This window comes from Giraffa tippelskirchi, chromosome 1, assembly GCF_054371585.1.
Source record: "Giraffa tippelskirchi isolate mGirTip1 chromosome 1, T2T-mGirTip1v1.2.pri, whole genome shotgun sequence".
NCBI classification, from domain to species: Eukaryota; Metazoa; Chordata; class Mammalia; order Artiodactyla; family Giraffidae; genus Giraffa; species Giraffa tippelskirchi.
The window spans coordinates 19,187,992-19,198,807 of NC_137275.1; the positions used below are offsets into that span (position 1 = coordinate 19,187,992).

At 41.2% G+C, this 10,816-nt stretch overlaps 1 pseudogene; it reads left to right on the top strand.

Moving 5' to 3' along the window:
* The first annotated feature begins 8,353 nt into the window (after positions 1 to 8,353).
* On the top strand, positions 8,354 to 9,228 carry LOC145538682 (growth hormone-inducible transmembrane protein pseudogene; annotated as a pseudogene).
* The last annotated feature ends 1,588 nt before the right edge of the window (positions 9,229 to 10,816 follow it).

Sequence of the window (10,816 nt, forward strand, 5' to 3'; positions counted from 1 at the left end):
CCTTCTTTGGGGGGGGGGGAATAGTCGTACCACTCTTAGTTATCTGATAACCAGAGATCAAACTGTGCCCCCTGCATTGGCACCAGAGTCTTAACCACTGGACTGCCAGGAAATAATACAGGCATTAATTGCTGTTCTCTTTGACAATTTCATGGGAAAATATGGAGACTTTTATCGTATAACTTAAGAGCAACCATCACAGTTTATTAACTCCATTTAGGAGTTGCCATAGGAAAGAAAAAGCACTATGTGAAGATGTTAAAGTTTCTCAAAATTACTCCATAAATCACTGCTAAGATCATACCCTATTCTTTTTTGAATTTGCAATACATATTTACGTTTCTGTGCATTAGTGCACTCCTACCTATAGTGTAAACAGTATCCAGATGTACCTATATATAACTCCATGAAATATAAAAGGCATTCAGGCATACCTTGGAAATACTGCAGGTACTGTTTCAGATTATCTCAAGCAATAAGGTGAGTCACACAAATCCTTTGGTTTCCCAGTGCATATAAAACTTATGTTTACACTATAGTCGACTAAGTGTGTAATAGCATTATGTCTAAAAAATGTGTACACCTTAATTTAAAAATATTGCTAAAAAGCTCTAACCATCATCGGAGCCTTCAGCAAGTAGTCTTGCTGCTGGAGGGTTTTGCCTCAATGTTGATGCTGCTGACTGATCAGAGTGGTGGTTGCTGAAGGCTGGGGACAAAAATGAGGTTTGCCATATTGAATGATTCTTCCTTTCATGATCAATTTCTCTATAGCTCTTAATGCTGTTTATATCATTTACTCACAGTAGAACTTCTTTCAGAATTGGAGTCAATCCTCTCAAACTCTGCCACTGCTTTACCAACTAAGTTTATGTCATATTCTAAATTCTTTGTTGTCATTTCAACAATTTTCACAGAATCTTCAACGGGAATAGTTTACATCTCAAGAAACCACTTCATTTGTTTATAAGAAGCAATTCCTCTTCTGTTGTATTATGAGACTGCAGTAATTCAGACATATCCTCAGACTTCACTTACAATTCTAAATCTCTTGTCATTTCCATCACATCTCCCTGCTGAAGTCATGAACCCATGAGAGCTGGAATAAACTTCTTCCAAACTGGCATCTGACATTTTGACCTCATGAAGCACATATGTTCTTTAATGGCATCTAGAATGGTGGATCTTTTCGACAAGGTTTTCAATTGTCTTTGCCCATATCCATCAGAGGAATCACAAAGCATGACAGCTATAGCCTTATGAGGATGGACATTGCAGGGGCTGATGTTGAAGCTGAAGCTCCAATACTTTGGCCACCAGATGCAAAGAGCTCACTCATTGGAAAAGACCCTGATACTGGGGAAGCTGAAGGCAGGAGGAGAAGGGGATGACAGAAGATATGATGGTTGGATGGCATTGCCAACTTGATGGATGTGAGTTTGAGCAAGCTCCGGGAGATGGTGAAGGACAGGGAGACCTGGCATGCTGCAGTCCATAGATTCACAAAGAGATACCACTGAGCGAGTGAACAACAACAATAGCCTTACGAAACGGATTTCTTCAGTAAGACTTGAAATCGAAACTACTCCTTGACCTGTGGGCTGCAGAATGGGTGCTGTGTTAGCAGTCATGAAAATAGCAATTATCTCATTGTGCATCTCCATCAGAGCTCTTGGGTGCATTGTCAATGAGCAGTAATACTTTGAAAGGAATTGTCTCTTCTGAGGAGTAGTTCTCTCAACAGTGGACTTAAAATAGGAAACCATGTTGTCAACAGATGTGCTGTCCTCTAGGCTGTGGCCATTTATAGATCATAGGAGATGGCTTCTTTCCTTAAACATCAAAAACCAGCCTCTGCTGGCTTCAAACTTTTTTTCTGCAGCTTCCTCACCTCTCTTGACCTTCAGAGAACTGAAGAGAGTTAGGACTTTGCTCTGGAGTAGGCTCTGGCTTGAGAGACTCTTGTGGCTGGTTTGGTCTTCTGTCCAGACCACTCAGATTTTCTCCATAACAACAGCAAGGTTGTTTGGCTTTCTTATCAGTCATGTGTTCACTGGAGTAGCACTTCTAATTTTCTTCAAGAACTTTTCCTTTGCATTCACAACTTGGCTGTTTGATGCAAGAGGTGCACTATTAAAGCCTATCTCAGTTTTGGACATGCCTTCCTCATGAAGCTTAATCATGTTTAGCTTTTGGTTTAAACTGAGAGATGTGTAACTCTTGATTTCACCTGAACACTTAGAGGCTACTGTAGGCTTGTTAACTGACCTAATTTCAATACTGTTGTCTCAAACAGCAGAGAGGCCTGAGGAGAGGGAGAGAGATGGGGGACTAGACGGTCAGAGGAGCAATCAGAATACACACCTTAGGACTCTCCTGGTGGTCCAGTGGTTAAGAATCTGCCTGCCATTGCAGGCAACACGGGTTTGATCCCTGGTCCTGAAAGATTCCACATATTGCCAGGCAACGGAGCCTACGCACCACAACTGCTGAAGCCCATGTGTCCTAGAGCCCATGCTCCACAATAAGAGAAGCCACTGCAATGAGAAAGACATGTACAGCAACAAAGACCCAGTGCAAATAATTATTAAAAAAAACAAAAAACATTTATTGATTGCATTCTTAAATGGGCATGGTTCCCCATGCCCAAAACAATTACAAGTTTTAAATTGAGGAACACTGTTAGCAGATCACCATAACAAATGTGAAAGTAATTTTAAAAGTTTTATATCTTTTGACAATTACCAAAATGTGATGCAGAGACACTAAGTGAGCAAATGCTATTGGAAAAATGGTACCAATAGTTGCTCAATGCAGGGTTGCCACAAACTGTCCATTAAAAAAGAAAAAAGGATTAATAACATCTGGAGAAAAAACAATAAAAGTGTAATAAAATGTATTCATGTATAATTTTTCAAAAAGTATTTACTTGCCTCTGCATTCAGCAACTATGGCCTAAATAGTTCAATCCTTCTAAAGAGAATTAAGCAGGATAAAAAAATTTTAAAAGTCTTGTTAAGAGAACTAAGATCATGGCATCTAGTTCCATCACTTCGTAGCAAATAGATGGGGAAAAAATGAAAACAGTGGCAGATTTTATTTTCTTGGGCTCCAAAGTCACTATATGGATGGTGACTGCAGCCGTGAAATTAAAAGAAGCTTGCTCACTGGAAGAAAAGCTGTGACAGACATCGCATACCTAGACATCGCATTAAAAAGCAGGAACATCTTTGATGAAAAAGGTACATCTAGTCAAATCTATGGTCTTTCCAGTAGTCATGTATGGATGTGAGAGTTGGACCATAAAGAAGGCTGAATGCTGAAGAATTGATGCTTTTGAACTGTGGTATTGGAGAAAACTCTTGAGAGTCCCTTGGACAGCAAGGAGTTCACACCAGTCCTAAAGGAAATCAACCCTGAATATTCATTGGAAGGACTGATGCTGATGCTGAAGCTGAACCTCCAATACTTTTGGCCATCCAATGCGAAGAGCCGACTCATTGGAAAAGACCCTAATGCTAAGAAATATTGAAGGCAGGAGAAGGGGATGACAGAGGATGAGATGGTTGGATGGCATCACCGACTCAATGGACATGAGTCTGAGCAAACTCTGGGAGATAGTGGAGGACAGGGAAGCCTGGTGTGCTGCAGTCCATGGGGTTGCAAAGACTCAGACGTGACTTAGCAACTGAACAACAACAAGAGAACTGGAAGAGTTGAAAAGGTAACGGGAGATTTACCTGGCTAAAATCTGAGAGAGGATTAAAACTGAGAGAAGCAAACCTAGCACTCAAATCTGGGTTTGATGGCCTCTCTGGACTAAGGGCACAGAAGCCAAAACTGTAGGTCCAATCCCCAGTGGAGACTCTGATACCCCATTACTCCATTAAACTAAGGGCTTCCAAAGGGCTACACTTTCCAGATGGGAGATAACCTGGGTTCCTCATCTGGGAGGTTAAGGCAACTTCAATCTCAGAGTTTAGATTAAGATAGTGCTAGGAAAAGTAAAGGGCCTCAAGAGCTTGAAAGAATCAAATGAAAATCATTATTTCATCCTAGGTTTCTGATTGTTTCTACAAATATTTATTCAAACATAATGATCCATAATAAAACCAGCATAAGTGAGAATCAGCACACACAATGTACAATTCCAGGAAGCATCAGGCCTCCATGCTTATCATGTTGAAATAATGTAAAAGCTTGAAAATACCTCCAGGGAAGAGGAAACTATAAAAACATGACAGTAGATCTGATAATCAAACAGGACTTAACACAAAACAGCACAATAAATGAAATTAAAAAGGTGGGTCTAACCACAGATCGGGCACAATTTAAGAATATGGAACTGAAGGATGAATAAGAAATAACAATCCAAAATGTAGTATGGAAAGACAAAAACAAGAAAATTGCCTTAGAGAATCAGTGACATAAAGGATACAGTGGGTAGATATAACATGTTTGATTGGAAGTTTAGAAGGCAATATGGGGCTTCCCTGGTGGCTCAGTGATAAAGAGTCCACCTGCCAATGTAGGAAAAGGTTCAGTCCCTGATCCGGGAAGATCCCACATGCCTCAGAGCAACTAAGCCGATGTGCCACAACTATTGAGCCCGCGATCTAAAGCCTCGAAGCCACAACTACTGAAGCCCGTGTGCCCTAGAGCCCGTGCTCTGCAACAAGAGAAGCCACCACAATAAGAAGCCTGCTCACTGCAACTAGAGAGTATTCCCTGCTCACCGGAAACTACAGGAAAACCCATGTGGCAACAAAGACCTAGCACAGAATAAAAGGCAGTGAAGAGAGAAATGGCTGACATTTTTTCAGAAGTGTTGGAAGACAATCTACTGACTCAGTATACCAACGAACTGTAAGTAACAAAAAATACTGAGAAATCTTTACAAAGACGCATCATGGTGAAACCAAGATATTCAACCACAAAGAGAAAATCCTTAATACAGCTACATCTAGATCCAGCCACCAGTAAGCAGGAAATACAAAAAATATAGAGGCACATATTAAACTACCATGAGGATGCAATGATCCAAATCTAGATTGTGGGAAATTCAGCTGTTAGAATGTCCCACGTCTTCAAAAAATAAATGACATAAATAATTGGGGACTGGAGGTGGGTCAAGTGTAAAAGACTTATGGTAATCAATATATATTATGGTAAGCAAGCATTTAAAGTGCAAATCACTATTTCTTTAATTATGACATAGTATGGGTTTCCCTGGTGGCTCAGTGGTTAAGAATCTGCCTGCCAGTGCAGGAGACAGGAGTTCAATCCCTCCTCTGGGAAGATCCCCTAGAGAAGGAACTAGCAATCCACTCCAGTATTCTTGTCTGGGAAATCCCATGGACATAGGAGCCTGGCAGGCTACAGTCCATGGGGTCGCAAAAGAGTGGAACATGACTGAGTGACTGAACAAGTATGGATTTTATGGAAAATAGAGACTTCCTCCCCATGTTTGGGGAATTCCCATCATGAGTCTTGGTGAGAAGCAAAGAGTACCACTTAACGTCCTACAGAAAAAATCAACTTTCCAAGTCCTAGAGCTAAGGACAGGAGATTGAAAAACATGCAGACCCCTGGGGCACTACTCATTCCTCCTGCTCTTACCTGCTCTTTCTGTTGTTCAGTTACTAAGTCGTGTCCAACTCTTTGTGACCCCACAAACTGCAGCATACCAGGCTTCCCTGTCCTTCACTATCTCCCGGAGTTTGCTCAAACTCATGTCCACTGAGTCAGTGATGCCATCTCATACTCTGTTGCCCCCTTCTCCTGCCTTTAGTCTTTCCCGGCATCAGGGTCTTTTCCAATGAGTCAGCTCTTCAAATCAGGTGGCCAGAGTTTTGGAGCTTCAGCATCAGTCCTTCCGATGAATATTCAGGACTGATTTCCTTTAGGATTGACTGGTTTGATCTTCTTGCAGTCCAAGGGACTCTCAAGAGTCTTCTCCGGTACCACAATCTGAAAGCATCAATTCTTCAGCCAATTTTCACATCCATTCATGACTACTGAGAAAAACAGCTTTGACTATATGGACCTTTGTCAGCAAAATTATGTCTCTGCTTTTTAATATGCTGTCTAGGTTTGTCATAGCTTTATCTTCCAAGGAGTAAGCGTCATTTAATTTCGTGGCTACAGTCACCGTCCACAGTAATTTTGGAGCCCAAGAAAATAAAATCTGTCACTGTTTCCATCACTTCATGGCAAATAGATTAAGAAAAAAGTGGATACAGTGAGCGATCTACTCTTGTCTGAAGAGTCTGATCAGTCTTGTGTCTGCTTCCTTCCTGAGGAAGCCAGAGGTCCCATCTGAACAGCCTTCCTACAGCAGTGTCCCACTCTAGGGGGCCAAGCGGGAGTCCCAGACCAGTGCTATCTCCCAGGATATTGACACAGCGGCCAAGTTTATTGGCGCTGGGACTGCCACAGTTGGTGTGGCTGGTTCAGGAGCCAGCATTGGAACAGTCTTTGGCAGCTTGATTGCTGACCATGCCAGGAACCCGTCCCTGAAGTGCAACTCTTCCCTGTGCCGTTCTGGGCTTTGCCGTGTCTGAGGCTAGGAGGCTCTTCTGTCTGATGGCCCCCTTCCTCATCTTCTTCACCATGTGAGACTCTGTGGAGGTCACCTACTTATCCCTGCTGCTCAACTCCAGGCCATGCCCAGTGCTTTACCATTAAACACAGCATTTCTGGGACTTCCCTGGTGGTCCATTGGTTAAGACGTCACCTTCCAATGCAGGGGATGAGAGTTCCATCCCTGATTGGGGAGCTAAAATCCCATATTCCTCCAGGCCAAAAAACCAAAACATAGGACAGAAGCAATATTATAACAAATTCAATGAAGACTTTTTCTTAAAGTCTGGTCCACAGAATAAATTAAAAAAATAATAATAATATTGAAAAAGAGGACTACACATCATACATTGAGTCACTTTATTTATGATTTTATCTCTAAAGAACACTGATCATAATTAAACCTTATGTAAATAAAAATAAATAAATAAATGCCAAAAAATGGTCCGCAGGGAAAAAATGTCTTAAGACAAAGTTTCTCTAAAAATAAAAAAACTTTTCCAGCCTCTCTTACAGCCAGAGCATAGATTTACGACCTCAACTTTATCAGTCAGAGTTCTCCTATAGCAGATGTTGAAACAGGTAGAAGTGAATGGAATTGATTCAGCAGGATCAGTGCTAGGGCAGGTGGCCACCGTGGTGGTACTCCTTTTCCAAAAGAGCAGTGGTGTATTAGCAGCAGCATCCAGATTCCAGCATCAATGGCATCAGTGCTGAAAGCAGCAGGTTCGTGGACAGCAGGAGCAGCAGCAGGAGAAACAAGGGGAGCTTTATGGAGCCCATTCTGCAGTGTGATTTTGGAAATAATTCCTGGATGAGAGTTCCCAGTGTGGCTTTCCAACTCTCCTAGAGAGTCTAAGTACTAAAATAGTCATTATTAAATCCACTTTGAGTTTAAAAAAAAAAAGGAAAAGAGGAAAGGATATATAACAGATGAATTAATGGAAGCAGTGCCAGAATAGCAGATTGAGGACATCCAAAATTTCACTACTCCATAAAAGAAGTGAGAACAGTGGCCAAAGTTGTGAAAATCAACTTCTTCAGAACTCTGGAAATAAAGTATTGCAAGGATCCAAGGAGAGGTCTTTTGGCCTAAAACTCAACATTCAAAAAACAAAGATCATGGCATCTGGTCCCATCACTTTGTGGCAAATAGATGGGGAAACAATGGAAACAGTGACAGACTTTATTTTCTTGGGCTCCAAAATCACTGCAGATGGTGACTGCTGCCATGAAATTAAAAGACTCATGCTCCTTGAAAGAAAAGCTATGACCAGCCTAGACAGCATATTAAAAAGCAGAGACATTACTTTGCCAACAAAGATCTGTCTAGTCAAAGCTATGGTTTTTCCAGTAGTCATGTATGGATGTGAGAGTTGGACTATAAAGAAAGCTGAGCACCGAAGAATTGATGCTTTTGACCTGTGGTGTTGGAGAAGACTCTTGAGAGTCCCTTGGACTGCAAGAAGATGAAACCAGTCCATCCTAAAGGAGATTAGTCCTGAATATTCATTGGAAGGACTGATGATGAAGCTGAAACTCCAATACTTGGGCCACCTGATGTGAAGAACTGACTCCTTGGAAAAGACCCTAACGCTGGGAAAGATTGAAGGCAGGAGGAGAAGGGGACGACAGAGGATGAGATGGTTGGATGCCATCACTGACGTGGACATCAGTTTGAGCAAGCTCTGGGAGTTGGTGATGGACAGGGAAGCCTGGCATGCTGCAGTCCATGGGGTCACAAGGAGACGGACAGGACTGAGCGACTGATGGGAAAGCTAGCCAAGAACTCAAGTAGGCAACTTTGGAAATATCATTGGAAAAACATTTAAAACTGGTCAGATGGGAAGATGTTTTTATGGCTGGAAGGGCTGCTGTTGGTCTTGGTGCTTTGTGCTTTGATGGCTTGGGAATGTCTAAGGAGATTGGAGCTATTGAAAAGGCTATAATTTGGCCTCAGTATGTGAAAGATAGAATTCATTCCACTGTGCGTACTAACTCTTAGCAGGAAGTATTGGCTTAACAGCTTCGTCTGCTTTGGCAGTGAGCAGAACTCCTTCTCTCAAGAACTTCATGACGAAAAGCTCTTCGGTGTTGATTGGTGCAACCTTTGCAGCCATAACTGGAGCTGGAATGCTGGTACAGTCAGTATCATATTATTGGAACCCAGGCCCAAAACATCTTGCTTGGTTATTACTATCAGGTGTGATCAGTGCAGTGGTGGCTCCTCAAAATATTATGAGGGCCTCTTCTCATCAGAGCAGAGGGGTACACTGCTGGCATTGTGGGAGACCTTTCCACCACGACCACGTGTCCACCCAATGAGAAGTTTCTGAACATGGGAGCACCCTTGGGCATGGACCTAGATCTTGTCTTTGTGTTTTCACTGGGATCTGTGTTTCTTCCACCTACCACGGTGGCTGTTGCCACTGTATACTCAGTAGCAATTTATGGTAGATTAGTTCTTTTCAGTCTGTTTCTTATGTATGATACGCAGAATCAATCAAGTGTGCAGAAGTAGTATCATTGTATACGGTTCAAAAATATGACCCTATCAATTCAATGCTGAGAATCTACATGGAGACATTAAATATATTTATGTTGGTTGTCAGTATTCTAACAACTGGAAGCAACAGAAAGAAGTGAAGTGACTCAGCTTCTGACTTCCTTAATACTTCAGATATCTGGCTTAATAGGGGAAGATTTTCCCTAAATAGGGGTTTCCCGGGTTGCACTAATGGTAAAGAACCTGCCTGCCTCCATCATGCAGGAGATGCAAGAGACATGGGTTCAATCCCTGGGTCGGGGAGATCCCTTGGAGGAGTGTGTGGCAACACACTCCAGTGTTCTTGCCTGGAGAATAGGGTTGCAAAGAGTCGGACACGACTGAAGCCACTTAGCACACATGCATGCACATTCATTAAATCGTTTGTGCAAGCAACTTTCATTGAAGTTTAGAAGACAAGAACTTGTCGACATGTTTCAGGTGTTACAGCAATGTGATGCTTCAGGTCTGCTTTTTCTTCTGGAGAATAAGTTCAGTAGTTCTCTTCCAAATAGCGCACTCATTTTCAATTCTCATGTTTGAATAATTCTAAAATGTTCTGATGAATGTGAAAATTGGTTTGTGTTGAAGGAATTAAAGTGTTTTATCGATTTTTAAATTTATTTGGTTAAGTGAAACTTAGGAAACCCATGTGCCTGGATTTTTTTTTTTTGGAGTGTGGGATATTAACAAGTAATGTCATAAGTGACATAAGGGTTTGGTAAAAGGATGAGAGAGAAGTAAAGGGTCAGCTGCAGTCTTTCTGTGACTACTTAGAACTTGGCACATATGTAATTGTGGTGAGCTAGGGAGGGAGTCCGGATGTTTGAAAATAAGTTATGGCTGTGTACATCTGCTAACTTATCAGAAGCACTGAGCAGAAAACAAAAACATAGCAGATTCTCAGGACTCTCCTTACAACATAGATGTGGTCATGTTTGACTTCTCATTGTTTGACACTGTTAGGAGAGTCCACAATGTTAAATATATGGAGAATTCCTGTTATATACTATATATTAAAAGCAAAAAAAAGACAAGAGGGCGGCAGAGGATGAGATGGTTAGATAGCATCACTGACTCCTCTTGGATGTGAACTTGAGCAAATTCCAGAAGATAGAGGATGGTGGGGAAGTCTGTCGAGCTGCAGTCCATGGAGTTGCAGTCAGACACGACTTAGTGACTGAACAACAGCAATATATATTACATATGTGTATGGAAGTCTTGAATCATCTAGAACAAAATATCCTTAACACACTCAGGAAAAAATATTCAAAGCATGAAAATTCTTGCATTTTTAGGTATAGAAAGCAGACTCACAGATATAGAGAACAAATTAATGGTTACCAGTGGGGAGGGGGAAGGGGCAGAGGCAATATAGGGGTGGGGGAGTAAAAGGTACAAACTATCCTGTATAAAATAAGCTGCAAGGATATAATTGTATAATCCAGGAAATATAGCCAATATTTTATGATAAGTATAAATGGAGTCTAATCTTTAAAAATTATACTGTGAATCACTATACTGTAATCTGTAATCTATAATATTGTATATCAACTGTATAATTATAAGTTAAGAAGTTGTAACTATATAACTAAATTTAAAATTATATAAACAATATGTGCATAATTGCTGAATAGTTTTGCAAATTTATTGAAATGTTTAAAGGAATACATGCTTGCCTTTATCCTC